The sequence below is a fragment of the Typopeltis vanoorti genome, chromosome 1 (assembly GCF_054136105.1).
Source record: "Typopeltis vanoorti isolate ZY-2024b chromosome 1, IOZ_Tvanoo_1.0, whole genome shotgun sequence".
NCBI classification, from domain to species: Eukaryota; Metazoa; Arthropoda; class Arachnida; order Uropygi; family Thelyphonidae; genus Typopeltis; species Typopeltis vanoorti.
The window spans coordinates 149,023,910-149,047,497 of NC_143549.1; the positions used below are offsets into that span (position 1 = coordinate 149,023,910).

At 37.3% G+C, this 23,588-nt stretch overlaps 1 protein-coding gene across 1 annotated transcript in view; it reads left to right on the forward strand.

Moving 5' to 3' along the window:
• Nucleotides 1-8,888: 8,888 nt before the first annotated feature.
• LOC150110531 (uncharacterized) overlaps nt 8,889-23,588 on the forward strand; it is a 247,977-nt gene continuing 233,277 nt past the window's right edge. The window contains exon 1 of the mRNA XM_090394585.1: nt 8,889-9,018. The gene's annotated coding sequence lies outside the window, so the exon portion shown is untranslated. The remainder of the gene's footprint in view (nt 9,019-23,588) is intronic.

Genomic DNA, 23,588 nt, shown 5'->3' on the forward strand with positions numbered 1-23,588 from the left:
ATCCTCCTATACCCAAAGTGCAGAACCTAAAATCACAACCATCACACAGGTGAAAACAACACGCTATCTTGGACTTCACTTCGATGCTGATCAAAGTTGGAATAGCCATACAAACTACCTACATATCAAGCTTAGGATAATAGCAAGCAAACTATGCAGATTAAAAGACATTGTCCCCAACCTACATAAAAATACTAATCTATAAAGCATTATGTGAAAACATTTTAAGATATGCAATCACATCATACGCATTCTGTGCAGACTACAGACTTAACAGGCTACAATGGTTGCAAGATAAAATGATAAAACTGATATTCTGGGAACAACCCACTCTTATGCAGGAAGCACGAACAAAACACAAAATATTTAAGGTGAAACACTTATGCCACTACACAGTCATGTTAAAACACTACTACAGCCCAACATATAGAGTAACCAGAACAACATATCAAATAACAAGACCACAGTCAACAAACTACATAACATATAAGTACAACAATCACCACGGCAAAGCCACCCGAAACTTCTACGTACCTGACATGATAAACAAACTGCCGTTTGACAACAGAAACCTAAGAACATACAGAGAGCTGAAACGGGCACTATATAAATATTATAGCAAGAATGAAAATTAGAGCAATTCCTGTTTCTCTCTCCCCCACTACACATGCACACACACACAAACCTATGACAAACCCTCCCCCTCTCAAAAACTATCACTACAAGAACACAAACACACCATGTCTAAATCCAACCCTATTTGCACAAAAAAAAAGAAAAAAAAAAGTTAACCTGTAATAGCAGTCGAAGTCTTCCAAGCACGTACCAACAAACAGTAAAATCAACACCTGGCTTGTGACCAGTATAGGAACATGACCATGAAACCACCACCCTCTATCATCTATTATATTCCTCAGATAAGCTCTGCTAAGCTTCGAGGAAGAAAATTATTAACTTGCAAGTATCTGTTATACACAATTCTAATGCGTTATAAATATTATATATATATAATTACTACAGCAACTATGTATGCAATTCATCTGAGACATTAAAAAAATAATAATAATAATAAATAAATAAATAAATAAATAAATAAAATAAATAAATCATTATTATTATTATTATTATTATGTATATTCTAAATTCAAAAATACTGTATAATCCTTATTGTAAATATTATTATTGTAGGTAATTTATACTGAGACATAATAAAACGTTTTTTCTTAAAAAAAAAAAAAAAAAAAAAAATATATATATATATATATATATTTATTATTATTATTATTATTACCCCAAGAGTCAGTCCGCGCGGTTAGCCTAGTGGCTTTGCGCTTTCGCAACCATGTGACTGGGGAAGGAGTGACCCAGGTTCGATTCCCGTCGAAGACGTGAGGAATTTGAGGATCTTCCTCAGCCATAGGCAAATTGGCCTGTTTATCTGGCGTTTTTCATCCCGCAAGCAGGCAAATCGGCCCCGTGAACATATGCCTATACAGCCAAAAATATATCCCCCCCCAGCGGCAGACCAGGCGACAGGTCGGTTGGGAGTGGTACTAACAAGTAGTCGCATCTAAGTAACAGCGGATCCTGCAGAGGAAGCGGGAATAACGCGTAGTGAAAGAAGAAGAAGAAGATTATAATTACCTCAAGGAGCCAAAGACTCATCTGGGAGATCGTGATACAATGGATGAAGTATTATTGAGCTTTCTGCTCGCCCTCTTGGGGCCTAAAGTAAGCTATGTTTGGTTTGTAGTAGCATTGATTTTGGTCTTTTATATTTGCACTGTATTGCTTCACTGTATTGTTAGCTTGATTGATCAGTGGATTTGAGTGCAAGGTTGCCTTGGAAAATAAATTTTCAGCTAAATCACAGAGATGAGAAGGGATGTTTACTTCTCGATGGACCTGGAAGTTTCTTATGTACCATGGAGCATCCAGGATCATTCTTAGGCACTTATTCTGGATTCTTTGTAATTTCTGTATTAGTTTTTAAAGTATGACTCCATGCTGGAGAAGCATAGGTGTTTCTATGTACAGACTGATCTTGTTTCGTAGACCTAATTTGCTTTTGCGGTTGATCAAGGGGTAGAGGTGTGAAATTACTTTGGATGTCTTCACTCCTGTTAGTTTAATGTGATTGCTAAATAGGAGTTTATTATCTACTTTCACTCCGAGATATGTAACTTCTGTTTCCCATGGGATCTTGACTCTGTGGAGCTGAATTACATCCTTGCTGGTGACTTTTCTTCTGGAGAATAGTACAGCCGAGCTTTTTAGGGGGGGCGGTATCTGATCCTCCAATCTGTTAGCCAAGTTTCTAGTAAGCTGATACTGCCTTACAGCCTTCTCATTGCCTATTAAAGGCTGAGAGATCTTGATAGTATCGCAGTGTCATCTGCATATAGTGTTGTGATGATATTTCTCGGGTTTTGGGGATATCAGCTGCGTACATCGAGAAGAGTGGAGGTGCTAAGAATGAGCCCTGTGTCACACCTGCACGGATCTTGCGTCTGGTTGACATTGTTCCGTTTAGCTTGATTTGCATGTGTCTGTCAATTAAGTATGATTTAATTACTTTAACTAATTTTATTAGAAACTTACATTTTATAAGTTTGTAGAGAAGACCCTGATGCCATACCTTATCAAAGGCCTTCGCTAATTGATGAAGACTGCAGCTGTGTGGAGGTTCTAGTTAAAGCCCCCCTGCGATATATTCTACCAATCGGTGTATTTGTTGTACTGTGGAGTGTTCTTTGCAGAATCGGAATTGCTCGTCTAGGATAATTCCGAGCTTCTCCAGTGATTGCTTGTAGCTTTGTGAGGATAACCTTTTCGGTGACTTTTCCAAGACTTGATAGGAGGCTAATTGGTCTGTACTGTGTAGCGAAGAACCACCTTTCATATTGCAACATGCACCTAGACGTAAAATATGCATTTTGAAGAAAAAAACTCAATAAACTGAATTCACTACCATCTTTTATTCCCAAAGGAAGTATTACATGCCCGACTAAGTTTTTCCTGTTTTTTTTTTTTGTTTGAAAACTGGTAGGCCACCGATCAATAACAACTGACCGTTAGACATTCAAAGAGGACCGCAGCGATCTGACGGTCCCTGATATGTAATAATAATAGTAAGCAAACGCCTTTTATTCCCTTATAGGCGAGTCCTTTAAACCCTATTTAGCATTTTGAGACTGAGTGACATTTCAATCTCCAACGGTACTCAATCAAAGATACCCAGCTCATGTCTCTCACTAATTATAGGCAGCCACCGATGAAAATACCGGAAATTAAGTGCTGCCATCTCTTGTTACCTAATTATAACAGGATATGTTTCTATTTGAAATAATATGGGCTCTTCCGTCGATTTTCCTGAGTTTACGGGACGAAAAACCCGAGTTTCCGAGAGATCGTGTTCCCGAGTTAGTCGATCTCTGGGAACCGAGTAATCTAAGATCGACTTACTCGGGAACCGGACGAAGAAAGGCTAAGAAAAAAGTTCCTTCAATCGGTCACTTCCACTGAACTACACATCAATAATATATAAATATATAGCTGTCATGTTTCCCTTGAATTCATTCACACTAGATTCACATGCCATCCCTAAAGGCAAACTATTCCACTACTCTGTGAGAGAAAAAAACAGATCTTACCACTTTCTTCACTGTGACTAAACAACTTCCTTGGATGCCCCTGAGTTCTCTCCCCACCTTCGATATGAAAAGGTTTATCATACGCTATTCTATAATACTCTTTCAAAATTTTATAGAACTCTATCATCTCCCGCCGCTTTCTCCTGTTAACCAGAGTCTGTAATCCACATGCTCACAATCTGTCCTCATAATCTAAATCCCATGGTCTGGATATAATCTTTACAACTCTTCTTTGTGCCCTTTCCACAGCTTCTTTATTCCCTTGGAATCTGGGAAACCAAATTTGTGCACAGTAGCCCATTTTGGGTCTTATCAAGGACTTATAAAGAGACAAAATGACTTCCTTAACCTTACATGTCAATGTTTGCTTCAACTTCGCAATTATCTACTGAACTGTAATGGACTTTTGAACTTCAAACTTCTATCCACCAATATGCCAAGTTCCTTGCTTCCTAAATTTCTTGTAACATAACCCTGCTAATATAATTGAGGAACTTTTTCTAAGCCTATCTTCGACCGGTTCCCGAGTTAGTCGATCTCTGGGACGGAAAAGCGGGTTTTTCGTCGCGTAAACTCAAGGAAATCGACCGTAGTACCCATAATATTTCAGACAATAAATATCCTTTTAGGCTTAGGCACCAAGAGATGGCAGCACTTGTTTGCTGGTCTCTTCATCAATTGCCGCCTATAATTAGTGATAGACATGAGCCAGCTATCTCTGATTGGCTACCGGTAGTGATCGAACTGCCCACTCAGTCTCCAAAAGATAGATAGGGTATAAAGGCCTCGCCTACTTCCTATTAAGAAATAAAAGGCGTTAGCTGATTTATTTTATTTATTTATTTTATATAATATGCCGCTCCAAATCAAATGACGCCAAAGTGCAAAAACTTTACACTTACTAACATTACACTGACAACCATTTTCGTTTGCCCAAATTTCCAGTTTATTAAAATGATTTCATAATTGCTGAATATCAGTAGCATCCCTGATTTCCCTGCCTATCTTCGCATCATCGGTAAACAACTGCACATCTATATTAGATCCTGCCTGATGCTATTAATATATAGATTGAACAATAATATCAGAATGACCGAAACCCTGAAGTACACCACTGGTCACCTTAAATCTGACAGATTCACATCCACTGGAAACTACTTTTGATGTCTGTCTGTCAACCATCCCCTTGTCCAAATCAAGAGTTTATATTCCAATACTATATTCTCCAGTTTATGCAACAGTCTTTCGTGTGGTGAATCAAATGCCTTTGAAAATTCCATGAAAATTCGTCGAAAAACAGTTTATCAAATGCAATTCATCGAAAAATTAATTCGTCGAATAAACAAGTCATCGAATGCAATTCGTCTAAAAGGCAATTCATCGAATTAATAAATCACCGAACGACAAATCATCGAACCAGAAAATTTCATTCAGCCAGAGCGGAATTGCTAATATCATTTTGAAACTTCTTTACGTAAATGTTATGATAAATTTAGTTTAATCTTTTATCCAAGTGTAAGCAAACAAAGTTTGCGCCTGAAGTATCTTAAGGACTGACGCAACTCATGTCCGCGAGGAGATGTGCTTTGCATTATGGGAGATTTTTTTTGCATTAGACTAAATTTATTATTGTCTAACCGAGTGAAAAATACTTCCAACAAAATGTTATGATAAAAGTGATCCATTTAGAACTAAAACTGAATCGCGCCGACAGGCCCTTGTACCAAAAACTGCGAATTCCGCTAAGTCAGAGAGTTATTATAATACATAATTTCGACACTTTGTTTCTTTGTATCCCCGAATATAGATGAACTGAAAACTGGAACGGTTCGATAATATTTTTGTAAAAGTCTCAAATACCGAATCTGATAAAAATCTGAGTACTAGTAGAATTATGACTACTAGTAATAATAAAATAAATAAAGAATAATCAGCTAACGCCTTTTTGTTCCCGTATAGGGAGTAGACGAGACCTTTTCTTAGCCCTATCTAATAATAATAATAATAATAATAATAATAATAATGGAGCTTCCGTCAGTCCTTTTCAACTGGATGTAAGTTAGCAGGGCTAATACTCAGATGGCCGTGCTTTTCCTTCGGGAAACAGGAAAATCAGTCCCATGAACACACACACACACACACACACACACACACACACACACACACACACACACACACACACACACACACACACACACACACACACACACACACACACACACACACACACACACACACACACACACACACACACACACACACACACACACACACACACACACACACACACACACACACACACACACACACACACACACGAAACAGATATGGAAACTCCAGAAGTTCTTCTGGAACAATCGCCGCCAAGAATTTGACATTAAGATCATTCAACTGCCAAAGAAGCTGGGTGCTTCAGCCGTCCTGTCCTTAACATCAGATAGCTAGGTAATACCGCCTTCCATCTCGGCAAACCAAGCATCCTTGCAGCTATCCTAAGCGGTATTTCTTAGGTTTCAAGCTTCACCTTTTTGGAATAACAGTCCACCACGGTCCTAAGGCAGATATTGTCCTGGAAGACTACAATATACTTTGCCAGCTATTACAACAACTCCACTCATTGGGTATTAACACCACCGGGATCTGAAACAGCAAGACCTGATACGAACACTTCTGCAATATTCTCCGTGCTGACGTTCCGGACCTAGGAATTGACAACAACATCCTCTTTGGCCACCTCTCCAAACATCGAGGCTACTAGTCGAGAAAGGACTTGGCTTGGAGGATAGCCTATGGCCATCTTACAGTAAACTTCAACAGCTGGAGGTTCCACAACACCAGGAGCTCTTTCTGTGGCTTCTGTCAGACTCTGGACACCACAGCGCACGCCTTCTACTGGTGTCCTCTGTCCAACATCATCTAGAGGAGGCTAAGCGACGTGCTTCGCGTCCTCCCTCCTACTGCAGGAACAAGTCATCCACCCGCAGTTCGCTCCCCAACTACCAACAACCAGAAGTTACTGGTATTCATCATTAATGAGATCAAATACCACATCTGTAAGGTAAGAAAGAAATATACTAACTGTGCTAACCCTCCCAGTCTGTTGGAACTCTCTCAAGTCGTCCTCTACACGTTTTATAGCTCATTGCAGAGGTTTCTACTTCTAGAGAGAAGCTTTGGGTGACATCAGATTCAACATTCAGTCCTGTGCACTAACAGAAATAACACATCAATTTCTGTTTGCTGCTCCAAAGCATTCCAGCTCATCCTCTCTGTCACTTCCTTGCCCTTCTTTTTCTTCTCTTTGGGGTACTCTGACCCCAATTTATTTCAATAGGCCGATGATGGCATCTTTACTTTCTCACCCGAAACTGGTCCGGGTAGTGGCCCTTCCTTAATGCATATCGTCATACATGTCTGCAAGGAGATGTGATTTGCATTGTGGGAGATACTAAGGAAATAGATCAGAGCTTACTCCACGTTTACCACGAGTTCCTTCAGACCTGAAAATATTCAGGTGCAAACTTGACTTACCTGCTTGTTTCCTTACTTAGCAAAAAGGATTAAAATCAAGTTTATAAAATTGCTTCGTATCTTTAATGTATAGGTAAAAAACTTTCTCTCTCTCTCTTTCTCTCTCTCTCTCTCTCTCTCTCTCTCTCTATATATATATATATATATATATATATATCACTGATTCATCGGTGATTCGACGGCAAGCTAGTGCCGCCATCTCGTGGTCCCTAACCCTAACACAATATTTTTAATGTCTAGAAATAGTGTGGGTTCAACGGTCGATTTTCTTGAGTTTACGGGACGAAAAACCCGAGTTTCCGGTAGATTTGAACCACCAAATCCTTTCTTCGTGCGGTGAAGCGCCATTTCTACTGAGCTACATATGCTCTTTACACACACACACACACACACACATATATATATATATAATAAAAATATAGTAATAAAAATAAAAATATTTTCAAACCAAATAGCGGATTGGCCATGGGTAGGCCACTGTCTCCGGTTCTAGCAAATATTTTTCTCGAAGATTTCGAAGAAAAAGCCATTTCTTCTGTTACGCTGAAACCTAAACTTTGGATCCGGTATGTAGACGATGTTTTTCTGGTTTGGGAGCGTGGCACAGACAACTTTCAAGTTTTTCTAAATCGGTTAAACAATTTTCATCCCGAAATCAATAATGCCGAACTTGAAATAAATCATTCTGTGACCTTTTTAGAAGTCAAACTTACCAGGATGTCTGATACTTTAAAAATCTCAATTAGAAAACATACACATACAGATAGATACTGCATGCGTTCTCTCACCACTATCCACCACAAAAATTAGGCCTCATTTCCACTCTCGCTCATCGTACCAGTTCGGTATTATTATTATTAGATGAAGAAGAGCCCAAAAATGAACTGAAACATCTTAAAAGAACCTTTTAATGGTTACTCTTCAAAAGTTTTGAAGAGTAACCATAACTTTTTGAAGAGTAACCATAAATAATGGTTACTCTTCAAAAAGTATTATGAAACTACTATACCACCGTTGTTCAACATACTAATGAGGTTTCCACTAACCCAAGAGCTTACATCTCCTTATCTTACATCAGTTCCCTCTCACTTTAACTGCAAGAATTTTGAAGAGGTTCAATATCAAACTACTTTACCAAAACTCCTTCAATCCTAAGCTAAGGTGAACCCCCTCCCCCCCAAAAAAGCATCATTATCATCTTTAGTTTCCAGGTGTCTACAGAAACCAGCTAACGTCGTTTTGTTCCCGCATAGGGAGAAGACGAGGCTTATAATATGGGCATCTTCATGGAGTCAGTGACTCATCGTGGGAGACCTAAACTATCCACACAATATCTATCATACTTCTTCTTGAACTCATTGACAGATGAAGCATTCACTACTGAGTCAGGCAACGCATTTTATTCATTTATCACTCTCCAAACGAAAAATCTATGCTTCACATCCTTGTTTACCATACTCTTACTTAATTTACAGGAATAACCTCTTGTTCTTCCACCACTGTCCCACTACTGAAATATTTTCCCTGCATCAATGAACATGATAAAATCCATTCTACAAACTGTCAGCGTAGATGAGATTATAAATCCCAAGAAAATAAAATACTCAATGAACGTTGGTTGAAAGAAACTGCTCTTTTTATCACGTTTTTATTTAAATTAATAATATCTATCATTGTTTTCATTTGAAGCGTAGCATGGCGCTGTTGTGATAAAACTGATTTATGGTGGTTTTGTGTGAAATCTGGTTTTTCATATTCAAATAACTGATTTAATATTTCGTTGCTTTGATAGCTTCTTAGATTTTTGGAAATGCATTTGAGCTACAGGAAATTAGTAAGTTGTGTGTTCATTTCAATTTTGAGGACGATGATTAATACAACTCGTTTATCATTAAAAGTGATAAACGAGTTGTATTCAGTGTCATTAAATTTATAAGGAAACTCTAACGCGAGTATGACATTAGAAATAACAATGGAATGATAATAAAGATGAAATGTGTTATGTTTATACCAAATAATTCTCAGTGTCTATCTCTTAAGATATGACAAAGCGTGAAAAAGAATGTCTCGAATCTAAATTCCGATATTAGCATGTCATGCAATTTGTTACCTTTCAGTGAGAATAGCGCAACTTACTAAAATTAGGGCTCGTTTCAGGTTTGGGAATTAATCCATTTGGAAAATCGGACTCCTTCCCTTCCAACGGCCGGTTCTTTAACATGGTAGCCTATGGGAGACCGCAGCGTTTTTTTTTTTTCAATTGATACCCAATTCACTTGTTCCTCTAGTATTAATAAATAATGCTGTTGAAAATATTTAATACATGTTTTATATTTCCTCTTATTTTCCAGTGTTAATCAAAATACTTTTTTTTTTTTTTTCTCGAGGCACAGTAACACAATTTCGCGGCAAACCCTTTGAGAAACTCCTTTAACACGTTCATTGCCGATCACGCGATATCGCGCGATGCGAATTCTCACCAAACGGCCGATCACGCGTTATCGCGTTGACTTCGCTAACTAAATAAAAAAAATTTGTAAAAGTTTCGTTTTACATAAGAACATAATCAGCTAGCCTTACATTTCACTGTTTAATGTCTTTCATTAAGTCATGCTGAAAAACAATAATCATTCCAAAATCACACTAGATGAGAAATTATATTTTCATTTTAATCCTTTACCCAAGCATGAGTGAATAAAGTTTGCACCTAAGGTATCTTCATGACTAGGCTACCGGTATATTGAGACAGATGACTGTACATCAAATTGTCCAAGCAACCCATGATGCACAGCACCCTTCCTTAAGAAATTTATAGCAAGAATTTCAACCTTTGTTGAGGTTTATTGCTAGGAGCTGAAGTCATATTTTCCATATAAAGGATTAGATAGATATGGAAAAGAATCTATACATGTCGAGTCAACTTGAGTTTATTAAAGGAAGGTCTTGTTTCAGTAAGTTACGTTTTATAAGTTACTACAGTTGTGATTGGAAGTGATTCATATGCAATAATAGGCCACATAAATTGATGTATAAGTTATGGCAAATGGATTTAGATAATCGATTGGTTAAATTGAATAAGAAACTGGCTCTGTAATAGATAAAGGGTTGTGCATAGAGAAACTGCATCACTGAGGAAAAGTACAGTTACCAGTGGAATTTTCTTTAATTTGCTTTAATTTCTTTATTAATGATATTGTGAGTGGTTTGCAAACAGATATTCAGTTGTAAACAGATGATACAAAGTTAGGCAAAACTATTAGGAATGATGATGATGTACTGGTGCTTCAGAGGAATTTGAATAGACTGGTTATTTGAGAAGCAACAAATTAATGCAAGATTTTGCACTTTGGAACTCGGAAAATTAGCACTGTATCACATTGGAGGCAGTGTATTGCAGAATGGATAGTGAATTGAAGTTGAAGGGATATGTTTCAAAAGCGATAAAAATAGCAAAGAAATGCCACCATACTAAGACCACTGACGTAAATATACAGATGTGGCCATTCCACTGTATAAGGCTTTGGTTGCCTGGATTTCTAAGAGAGAAGCAAGCTCTGGAAAATGTTCAGAGATGGATAACAAACACGTTTATGGAATCCTGATTATGATGATGATAGGTCGAGAGAATGTAATTTTCAGGGTATGATAAATAGACAGAAAAGGGATGATATGAATGAGACATATAAATTGTTAAGGAGGAGCTTACCAGAAAGACATTTTTTTTGGTATCAATTGAAAAAAAATGTCCCTTTTTCAAAACGCTGCGGTCTCCCATAGGCTACCATGTTAAAGAACCAGCCGTTGGAAGGGAAGGAGTCCGATTTTCGAAATGGATTAATTCAGAAACCTGAAACGAGCCCTAATTTTAGGTAACTGAAAGGTAACAAATTGCATGACATGCTAATATCGGTATTTATATTCGAGACATTCTTTTTCATGCTTTGTCGTGAATTGTAAGTAATACAAACCGGAATGATTAAAATTAATGAGTTGATGGAGACAGAGAGTTGGTGAGCTCCCTCGATGAGCCTTTTGACTCCTTGGAGGTGTCACGTAATAATAATGCATCATTTTTATAATTTAATGAGAAACATGGACTTGTTTACTTTTGCACAATTTCTTAATACGGGATCGAATCGCAGACAAACACACCTGTAATTCTTGATCAAGAGAAAGAACTCGCTCCCATTTCTTACTTTTAATGTTGGTCAATGCAGAAAATCCCTGTTCACACAAGTAGGCTGTCGAAGAATGTAGTAGTGTAGATAGGGCATCTTCTATATTCACGATTATATTTGTATGAAAACTTTCGCCAACCTAACATCGAAATATTTATGTAACGTTGCTATATTTTGCAACTGAATTTTTATATTGGCTTTATTAGTTGACCAGATATTTGTAAAATATATAAGAATTCTCTACAAGTTCACCAGCATTGCTGTCTGGCTTCTTCAGGACATGTGTAATGGTACATGGATCTAACGTTTACTAGTAAAAAAGAATGGAGTAACACAGTCAAATAAATAAAAACTGTGCGTAACATCATAAGCATGGGACATGGTGTATCATTCATACATTTGATTGTGTTACTTCATTTTTCATTTTTACTAGCAAACGTTAGTTCCATGTACCATTACACATGTCCTGAAGAAGCCAGGCAGTAATGCTGGTGAAACTTGTAGACAATTCTTATATATTTTACAAATATCTGGTCAACTAATAAAGCCAATATAAAAATTCAGTTGCAATATTTAAGAAGTGATCAAAAACAACACAGAGATTGCTATATTTTGTTGCAAATGCTGAACTCAAGTACCACCAATCGATCACCAGCAATATGACAATGATTACGTCATAAAGTACCGAGGACTGTACTGTAGTCAATGTTGTGTAAACTGTAAAATACTATAGGCTTAATTATATGAAAGTCCAGCAAAGAATAGCAAAGCGTGCCGAAGTCTGAAAAAGTTTGAGAACCACTGATTTTAATGAACATGGCTGCTGCCCAAGCATCTGTATATTCACCTTTTATTATATTTTGACATAATATAAACAGCTGTTTATTAATATAATAAACAGCTGTCAGGCTAATAAAAGCCTGACAGCTGTTTCAAACTGGTTATCTTCAGATCAGGCAATACAGTTTGTTCAAAAGAACATCATAGATCTAGACCGAGACCTCAGTTCCAAAGTATCAGTCATAGGTTCACTCCAACCTTTAGATATCTGAATTACCATAGTTTGAAGTGCTGTCCTGAAAACCTGAAAGAAAGAGGGGAAGAGAGTAGGTGAAGTCTATGCCTGGGGAATCCCCCCTCATTGAGGCTAACCCACCTTGTCTTGGCCTTCATTATGTAGATTACCTGTTGGTTCTGAAGTTGCTAAGGGTAAACAAATGAAAGCATCAGAAAAATTTGAATTCTGTCATTTCTTAGATTGCATAGTATTGGTGTTGTGCACCAAAACATTATTATTATTATTATTCAGGCCTCCATGGAATCAAAAGACTCATCGTGGGAGGTCCTTCCTAAGAACATAAAGTCTGTCAAGACTCATCGAGGGGAGGTTCCCCCTAAGAAACACAAAGTCTATCATACCATTCCTTAAACTCATTGACCGTTCTCGCCCTCACCACTCTATCAGGCAATGCATTCCACTGCTCAACCACCCTCCATTATGATTCTAGTAGTAAGACTTATACGTTGGTTAGACATAACTGGTAATTAGTTTACGGAATTAACAACGCATATAAAGTATATTAATTAAAGGTAACTTTAATGAATAACTTCTATATTTCGGCAATGTCACATTGCCGAAATATAGAAGTTATTCATTAAAGTTACCTTCAATTAATATACTTTATATGCGTTGTTAATTCCGTAAACTAATTACCAGTCACCCTCCATTATGAACCAAGAGTTCCCCAAAACAGACTTTTAAAAGCAGAAATTTTGAGATAGAGCTGTGGAAAGCTCTGACTATTGTAGAGTATAACTTGCTTTCTGGGTTTTTTGCCTCTTGTTTTTTGGATTCTCCCATAAATGGTACTTGAATTCTGTAATTAGAAAGATGATGATTTTGCTAGTGATTGGTTGAGGAAACTGCAGAAATACAACTTCTCCTACTGTCAACATGGGAACAGACAGGACCATACTAATATGAAACCAAGTATGTCTTATTAGAGGACAATAATAAAAGCAGTGATTAACTGTTTTAAAAATGTCCACATATGGAGCATGTTGGGCAATCAGTCTGTAATTTACTGTATTTTATCTGCTTCACTGGAAAATTTCTGTGTGCTACCCTCCAGGACAAGTGTTGCCTGGAAGGGTAGTAGTAGCAAAGTTTGTAGAGGCTACTTGAAAAAATTCCTATATCCATATTCAAGTTTGGTGCTAGGTGGTTATGAAATTGGAAGATTTTTAAGTGCAACTGTTTGGATTTTAGAGATAACATATTTATTCCTTTGGCTGATGTTTGTCTAATGATATGGCATGTAGTTTGATAGTATTTGGGGATAACTTCTGTATGGGCTTCTTTGTGGTTACTTATACCAAAGTGAGCTAGGGAATATTCTAGAAAGTACTTGATTAGATGGTTGCTAAGATGACTGAAGATAAGAATTTTCTTAACGATTCTAATGGTGTAAGTAAAAAAGCAATATCTGAGCACTGGAAACTCAAATCCATCTTGTGAGTGAGGAAGATGATGTTGAAGCCCACCTCTTGCTTGAGGTGATTTCAAAAGAATTGAAGTAAGGGTTTATACAGATCAGCTTCTGTGATATCTGTAAGATGAATGATGTGTAGTAGTGCAGGGATGACCACAGTTTTGATGATATGACTCTTGCTGAAAAGGAGAGAAGACCAATGTTGCATTCATGTAAAATAACTTTATTCTTGCTGGTCAAGTCTCCTACTGTCAGTGTTGGAGCTTCCAGGAGTGGTAAGTTGGCAGTTATCCATTCTCCAATGATTAATAACTTGGTTTTGTTAGGATTGGCCTCAAGTCTGCAACTTTCTCTGAACTGATGGAGGATGTTAAAGAACGTGGTGGTAGAACTATAATCTCTGAAAGTACAGATTGAATCATCTGCATAGGCAATGGATTTGCACTCATTTGGTGTGTGTGTGTGGGGGGGGATGTTGAAGGTAGTGGTATTCCTCTTATCATGATGGTGTTTTTTGTCCATTGCAGAAACAATTTTAATACCAGAACGCAGTGGACTCAAAGTATAATCCTGATGTACTCCTTTGCAAAGGGGGGGGGATAGGATCTGATATGCAGCCATTTACTATCAGACTGGTTTTGTCTTCAGTGTAAATTCTTCTGATTGCCTGGCACATAAACTTTTACCAAACTCTGCTAGATATAAAATGTGAAAGAGAAATTCATGATGGTTTCAGTTAAATGCTTTTTCTAAGTATATACTGAGTACTGCCAAGGGGTATTGTTTATTCTTGGAAAGCTGTATAATATCTTGTAGCAGGAAGAGGTTGAGTCTCATCTTCCAGCCTGGGATATCATAGGCTTGTATGCTAATAAAAATACTTGAGAAATTGACCTCCATTTGGTTGTAAATTATTCTTTTCGAATAACTTGTAGTCTGTTAAGTGCAGCATTGCCACTTGCCTATAATTCTATTAACTCTGTCTTTCTTGGGGATATTGTGAAACTCTTGGTGAAGTCTATCCCCCAGTCTGTAGTAAGTTATTAAAGAGTGATTAGTATGAGTAAGATGGTGTTCTGTGTTGCTTTATAAAATTCTATTCCCAGGCTACCTGGCCCTGGAACTTTTCTGGCCTGCACTAGTTTGATTTTACCTGTTGTTGTGGATCACTTGAACATCAGATGGCAAATTTGGTATGTGCCACATATCTAGAAAGACTGCTGCTTGCTTATCTGAGAAGGCTTGTTTGTAGTGGTCATTATCTGAATTCTCTGAGTGTTGTTTACTGTATTACCTTACTGCTTGATTTCCTTGGTTTTCTTCTCTGTAGCAGTCCAGAGTGTTTTTTTGTAAAGGCTGCTGGCATCCTCACTTGAAAGTTTCTTCTTCTCTAGATCTATGTCAGTAAGTCTATCTAAACTCCAATCAATAGCTGATATCCTTCCATTAATATCTCACTGTATATTGAAGAATGAACCAATAATCAGTGTTCATATTAATATTCCAACTCTACTACTACAACCCTCAAAACCCAGAATGATAACAGCTGGTGACAGCTTGAAATGTTTTGTATATAGCTGTGATATGAAAAGTGTTTCTTGTCAAAACAGCACCTTAATATTATATAACAACATAAGTTTCCATATTTCTTCTTGCTTGTTTGCTTTGCAAAACAAAGCCTGAAGTGTTAAGTGAGGTGATGGAAAAGGTTGCGCTCATAATTGTTCTGTGAAAATGGTTCCGATGTTTGCAAGTATTTGTATTGCCTCTAATATAATAAACTGTTCCATAACACATAACTATGTATCAATGCTCTCTAATTGAATGCTGAATTGGTGGCGGTTAGCATATGGATGTTATCACACAACTCACCCCATTTGAACCTTGTTAGGATCTTCTGGTTGCCCTGCATTTTTTGAGATCTTAGTTGGCTCAGTTTTCTACATGATTATCTGTAGAAAACGTTGATGGCTTGTCTGTAACTGCTGTTCTTTTTGTGATTCCCATATTTTGGCAAAAATTTCAGTGGTGGAAATATTAAGATACCTATGCCAGTAGTTGTTGACTGTTTCTTATTTTTTTGTTGATTTCTTGCCTTAATTTTTTTTTTTTTTTGGTCATTGTCAGTACTTGCTCCTCTTAATTATGCAGCTTTCATACTCCATCTCATTCTCCAATGAGTCAGATTAGGTAAACCTTGTTTACTTTATCTGCCTCATTAAATGCTGTAGCCTCTATTTTTCCCTGTTTTTGAGAATTTTCCTAGTACTGTTAACTGATTGTTTAGAAGCCAAAGTCCCTAATGGATAGTACCACCAATTCTTTTGGCTGCAGTTCTATGTGGTCAGTTGTTTACTTTATGCAATGTACTTTGGTATTTTTTGCAGGGCATGGTACACTGGCTGGTGATATGCCCCACACTGTTGCAATTAAAACAGTTTCAATACTAAAGAAATCCAGTGTCAGAGCATTGTCAAATCACTTAACCAACGTGTTACTTGACTAACAAGATTAACACTGCCTCTTTGCCCCAGGATAGTTCAGCTTAACTCTGTGCTAATCAGATTAGGAATAGGTGTTTTCACATCCATGAGAATAGTCATCTCTCCTGATTTCCACTTTAAAACTTCCAAGCTTCCTCTTTATATCTCTTTAATCATACCGTACTTAGAGTGCTTAACAATGATGTCAACTGTAAACTCCAGTGGATTTTAACTTCTGTTAACTTGTTCTATTTGGGTCTTGGTCGGCTCAGTTGCTTTCTCCAAAATTAGCTGTAGAAAATGCTGATTATGACTTGTCTGTACTTACTTTCTTCCTGTAATTCTGCAGAAGTTAACACCATCTTTCAATCTTTATGGTACGTATCAAACTTCTGATAAAGAAGGGCATAATTAATTGGTTCTTAAAATATAAATCCTCTAATAGCTCATTTCTAGTTTCAGTATTGCCAGTTACGACTTGGAATCTACCTCCCTTAAAGAGGTAAAACCATAAATCCTATCGATGTAGTGTACTTTGTCCATAAGTACTTCAGCCACCTTCCTAGGTTCACATTCTCCCTCATTTTCGAAACCAATAGTTTGCTTCCTTGGGATGAGTGAGCTTATTTACAAAAAAAAAAAAAAAAAAAATATATATATATATATATATATATATATATATAATCATAATAATCATGAAACTGCTAGCAAATATGGGGGAAAATACTAATGGTTAAAACTGCACAATCAAAACTAACAAGTTTAGGTTAGTATTAAAGTTAAACAATATGTTAGTAAATGCAAATAGAAGGAAAGTACTTATCTATATGGATTCGCATGCCTTGATGCCAATCACCTTGCATGGAAATCCATGGTTGATTCTTTTCAGAGACCACAAAAATTAGGCGATCCCATCACTCTAAACTGTACGAGTGATCCTGAGGGATAATTTAGCTCACTACTCAGTGATGGTTCTGCTTAGTATCACCACTCGTATCCCAGGGAAAAGCATTCACTGATGCAGCCCCGATAGAGACCACCCCATAAAACACCAATCCCAGGAAGCTCAAGAGCACTCCTCAGGCAGAAACTTAAAGAGAGCATAAACTCTCATTCACTACTAAAGAAATTCCAATGTCAGAGAAGTATATTTTTCATAAGTGAACTCTAGGTTGGTGCATAAAACTAATTAATAAAGAAACAACCATATGACTTCATTTTGGCAACATAAATTACATAGAAATAGTGGATATTATAGATTCAACATTATTTCAAAGCCAAATGTGTAGAAACTATGAATGATTTGCAAATCTGACCAGAGAGCTTATGAAAATACAATCCTCAGCATTGAAGCTGCCTTAACTTGCACTGCTTAAAAGAACATGATGTTGCCTCCATATATTCGACTTTTATTAGTGTGTTTGATAAAGGTTTCACTGGCCTGACAGCTGTTTTGAACTGGTTAGTTGTCTTCAGAGACCAGGCAGAAATCTTAAGAGATATCTCTGAAATTGGATTTCTTTAGTACTGAATGAGAGTTTTTGCTCTTAAGGTTTCTGCCTGGCCTCAAAAATGAAATGTTTGGCACTTCAGAAAATGACAACAGTTTTTATCTGACTCCCACTCACAAAAGGATACAGATCTCTAGTTCATTAATACCATTGGTGGGTTAAGGATATTTTTATATTTTCATTAATTTTATATTCACTCTTATTCAACTCTAAAGAAAATACATGAGCAAAGGATGAATGTGGTGGAGATGAGAGTGTTAGGGTGGATGTGTGGAATAATGAGAAAGGATAAAATTAGAAATCAGTTCATCAGAGGTAGTTTGGGAGTGGTACCAATAGTTGAAAAAATAGGGAAAAACAGCTTAAGATGGTTTGGACATGTTGAATGGGGCTCAGTATCTGAAAGTGTAAATAGGACTATGAATGTGGATGGGAAGAGGGGAAAAGGTAGACCAAGACATGGAAGAGTGTGAAGCAACTGAAGAAATGGCACAAGATAGGAAAGAATGGAAAAGAGGACTTGCAAGGCCAACCCCAAATAGATGGGATAAGGCACAAGAAGAAGATTCAACTTATTCATTGGAGATGTTAATCTCAGTTCTTTACTTTATGCAGACTTTTAAATAAATCCAGGACAAGTTTGCAGGATTCCCTGACCAAATTGAATAACTGCTGTGATAAATTTGGTAAAAATCAGCAATAAAAAGACAAAGACAATGAAAATAGGCAGAAACGTTGAAAATATTGACTGCATCCTGAATGAAGAGCCTAGAACAAGTAAAATATTTTAGCTGCTTAGGCACAGTTTTTAGTGAAGATGACAAGTTAAATCTGGAAATAGACAACATAATAAGCAAAGCTCATAAGGTGGGTAGCCAGCTGAATAAATTTATATGGAATAAGCGAGAAACTAGCAGTATACAGGACAGTGTTCAAATCAGTTTTAAGTTATGGATGTGAGAGTTGGGTTAGAGATAAAGCACTTGATCAATACTGGAGACCACAGATATGAATGTTCTGAGAAAAATTAGGAGAGTGAGTAGATGGCATCAGGTGGCAGAATCATATTAAAAATGAAGATGAAGCTAATGTTGTGGTATGACTACTTAAACAGAATGTGAGAGGAAAGATTTGATGCCAAGATGGCAGGCAAAAAGGCTCAGCAAAAGATCAAGATCTAGGCAGATTGATTCAATCAGAAGTGCCTTAGAAGAAAGAAATATTAGATATGACAATATTAGAGTGCTGACAAGTAATACACTAATTCAGAGGAAATTTGTGGATAGGAGAATCTTCTTTCTTTTCAGTAATAGGCCTGGTGAGTGGTTACAGTCTCTTCCCATCTTTTCAAAGGCCATCGTATATTCCTTCTCTCTCTCTCTCTTTGGTGAGTCTTCCTTCACTCATTCTTTCTGTATGTTGTAGGATAGGAGAATAATAATGATTAATAATAATAACTTAATCATGTAGTGCTGTCATATTAGCTTTGAGGGTACATATCAGGAAACTGATGATAATGATTAATTTTGTTTTTATATTTTTATTTTTCATATAATAAGGAAACCTTGTTTTTTGACAAAAATCAAATATTTTAAATTCAGTATTTCATCTTACAGTAATGGAGGGGTTATCAAGGATAAAGATATAACATGATAAACAAAATAATTTGGAGAACACAGAATATCAAGCAAATATTCTCATTCTTTGACAAATGCTCTCTGGGCATAGTTAATTTTAGGTGGCCATTTAGGAGAATGGAATTTTGCATTTAAGTCAAAAAAAAAAAAAAAACCTGACTACACTGTATCCATTAGGCATAGTCAAAATGGTTGAATGCTTGCTTGAAATTCTTTCTTTTACTTCAATATACTTGGTTTACCATGTTATCTTTATTCTTGACAGTGCCTCAGTTACTGTTAGGTAATATACTGAATTAAATTATTCATTCGTTTTTTATTAATAAACCCTTAAAGTTCTTAATTGATATGTACAAACAACATAGAAGTCTAACCTTGGAAATTTTTCAAACCATTATTGACCTCAAATAAGTCATTTAATGTGTACTGATAAAAACTCATGCTATGCAGTGAAATTCATCTCCCACCTAAAGGCATCAACAAACATCCATGCACAGTAATGTTTGAATTGTCAGCCTGTTGGTAGGAGTGCATATATTAGTATTATTGCACGGGCACCTCCATGGTGTCCTAAGACTCATTGTGTGAGACCTAAACTATCAACACCATATTTACCATACCTCTCCTTGAAACCATTAACACACAAAGCACAACACAACTGACTCAGGCAATCCATTCCATTCATTCACCAATCTCCAAGCAAAAAAAAATCTAGTCATGCTATACTCTTACCTAACTTCTAGGGATGACCTCTTTTCTGCCCTCCTTCCCAGCTGAAATATTTCTTTTGTATTAATCCTATAAAATTCTTTAACTTAAATTTTCTATCAAAGCCTTCCTTTTTTGCCCCTCAACTATCTTTTGCAACCCACAAACCCTCAATCTATCCTTATAGGGAGAATTTTACAGACCACTCACCATCTTCATCACTTGCCTCTGGATCTTCTCCACAACTTCATCCCCAAGAAAACCCAGTGACCAGACCTGGGCACAGTAATCCACACATGGTTGTTTTCAAGTTTTATAAAGAAGAATGATAATGGCCTTATCTCTGCTGTTAGTGTCTTCTTCAATAACCAACTAATCTTGTGGACTACCCTGACTACTTTTAGCAATATGCCCTCTAAACTTCAACTCTCTCTCTACTATTCCGAAATCCCTGACTTCAATTTCCTGGAGCACAGCTTGTAATCTTTGTATCTCAAAATGCATAACTTGACACTTTCCCCCATTATGTTTTGTCCATAGTTAATATATTACTAAGACATGTCCTGCCCTTCACAAAGCCATGCTGCCCCCCCCCCCCCTCATAGAGTATCATATTGCTATCCACTCATTCCTGAATTCTCTTTTTTGATCAACTTTTCTAGTACTTTACCACTACTTCTGATATTGATTGGTCTATAATTTGCTACCACAGATGTAGAGGAATTATTTTACCCTCTTTCCACTCTTTTGGGACTTTTCCAGAGCTGAGAAGACTTAAATTAAACAGCCTATTCAAAGGCACTCTCAGTTTCCCTGCATATTCTCTTAAAACATTAGCTGATATCTCAAAATATGCCATAAACCATAACCACTGACAACCAGCCTAAAGAACCATGCTTCAAACCCTTATAAATTGCTCCACGGATACGAAAAGGTATCTCACTTCTAGTTGCCTGCTAGTTCCCAGAATTCCCACAGATACATAGCAAGATATACTACTACAGCCCATAGAAGTATTTTTGTATATCTTGCACAGCTTGTGATCTGTTTATAGCAAGACAGACCTATAAAGTACACGGCATCCAATTAAAAAAGAAAAAAACGAATGAAGGATAGCATAATACAACCATCTTACATCTAACAAGCTATTCAGCCTATTCAGATGTCCTGATATGCCATTGTTCCTTTCAACTTTGCAGTTAGTCTCTGAGTTGTATTTATAATTTTTGTTATGTTACCTTTGAACTTCAACTTTTTATCCACCATAACTATTATTATTATGGGCGACCTCAGGGAGTCCTTAGACTCATCGAGGGAGGCCCTAAACATCATGTCCACACAACTATATGATATTCTCACAGTATCTATCATACCTTTTCTTGAACTCGCTCACCGTCATAGCACCCACAACAGACTCTGGCAGCTTATTCCACTCATTTACCACTCTAAAAATAAAGAACACAGCTCTAACACCCTTGCTAACCACACTCTTGCCCAGCTTCCATAGGTGTCCCCTAGTTCTCCCACCACCAGTCCTGATCTCAAAAATATCCTCTGAATTAATCCTATAGAAACCCTTTAGCAATTTGAATGTCTCAATCATATCTCCCCTTTTCCACCTATCAACTAATTTCTGCAACCCACAGATCTTCAACCTGTTCTCATATGGTTCATTCAATAGACCCACTATCATCTTAGTCACTCGCCTCTGGATCCTCTCCATCTCCTCCCCATCAAGAAGAAACCTAGGTGACCAAATCTGGACACAGTTGTCGAGATGAGGTCTTATCAAGGCTCGGTACAGAAGTACAATAACTTGCTTGTCTCTGCTCATCAAAGTATTTTTCAACAACCAAGTGAGTTGATGAGCTGATTTAGCCACTTTTGCAATGTGTCCCCTAAACTTCATCTCCCTATCCACCGACACTCCCAAGTCCCTGGCTTCATCAATCTCCTGGAGTGCAGTTCCACCAATGTGGTATACTGCTGCTAATCTTTTCACCCCAAAATGTATAACCTTACACTTTGTCACATTAAAATGACATTCATTCTCCTTAGCCCAGAACTCCAATCTATCCAAGTCGTCCTGCAAGATTTTGACATCTGCATTCACTATTGCCCTACCCAAATTTGCATCATCAGCGAACAAATGAACTGTTTCTCTTAGATCCTTCCCTATATCCTTAATGAACAAATTAAACAGCAGTAGTCCAAGAACAGAACCCTGCGACACACCACTAGTCACAGGCCATCTTTTGGACTCTACTCCTGAATGAACTACTCTTTGATATCTCTCCATCAACCGCCCACCTATCCATCTCACCAACCCTATATCCATTCCCATATGTTGTAGTTTACGGATTAGCATTCGAGGTCCAGCAGTATCGCTGTAAATCCATTACCCTTATCCATTCAGCCACACTGTGTTATGAAACTTGAGCAAGTTAGTCATGCTGTCCCCCATACAGTATCACATTTTCATCAATCCATTCCTGTATTTTTCCCTTGACTACTTTCTCCAAGACCTTGACAACGACTCCTGATAAGCTGATCGGTTGGTAATTTGCAACAGTAGTCTTGGATCCTCCTTTATGCAGTGGAACTATTTTCCCTTCTTTCCACACCTTCGGGACTAAACCAGACCCGAGACTCAGATTAAACAACATGGTCAAGGGCACTGATAATTCTTTAGCAGCTTCACATAAGACCCCGTGCCGGTGTACCATCCAATCCCACAGATGTATTCACATTAAGGTTCTGTAATAGACTATTCATATCCACTTCATTCATCACAATTCCCATATAAACTAATGGTTCCTTCATTTATTCAATGTCACCACCTGGATGATATACTCTTGCAAAGTGCTCGCTCAGTAATTCCACTATATCGACTGATTCAGTGACCTCCTTACCATCGTCATTCCTTAAAATCATTCTGCCATGTACAGTTTTTTTTTGCTTGCAGCATATTGAAACTATGCATTAAGGGAAGGGCCACTACTCAGACCGGTTTCTTTATTGAGGTCTCGTCCAATCTGGGTAGTGGCCCTTCCCTTAATGCATAGCATTATACATCTCCGTAAGGAGATGTGCTTTGCATTATGGAGATACTAAGACAAGTAGTGATGAGAGCTTGGTCCACCTTTACCAGTCATGAAGATACTTCATGACTAGTAAAGTTGCCTCAGTCATGAAGATACTTCAGGTGCTAACAGTGGCGTAGCTAGGGGGGGTGCAGAGGGGTCTGCCCCGGGCAGCACTTTGAATCTTTCTGAACTTTTGCAGTTAATTCTAAAATACAGTCTTGAGAACTCAGTTAAAATATTGTAATACTACTGCGAATTTTCCTCGCAATTGCTGTAAGTGGTGCTAGTTGTGAGAGGAGTTTTTCTAAA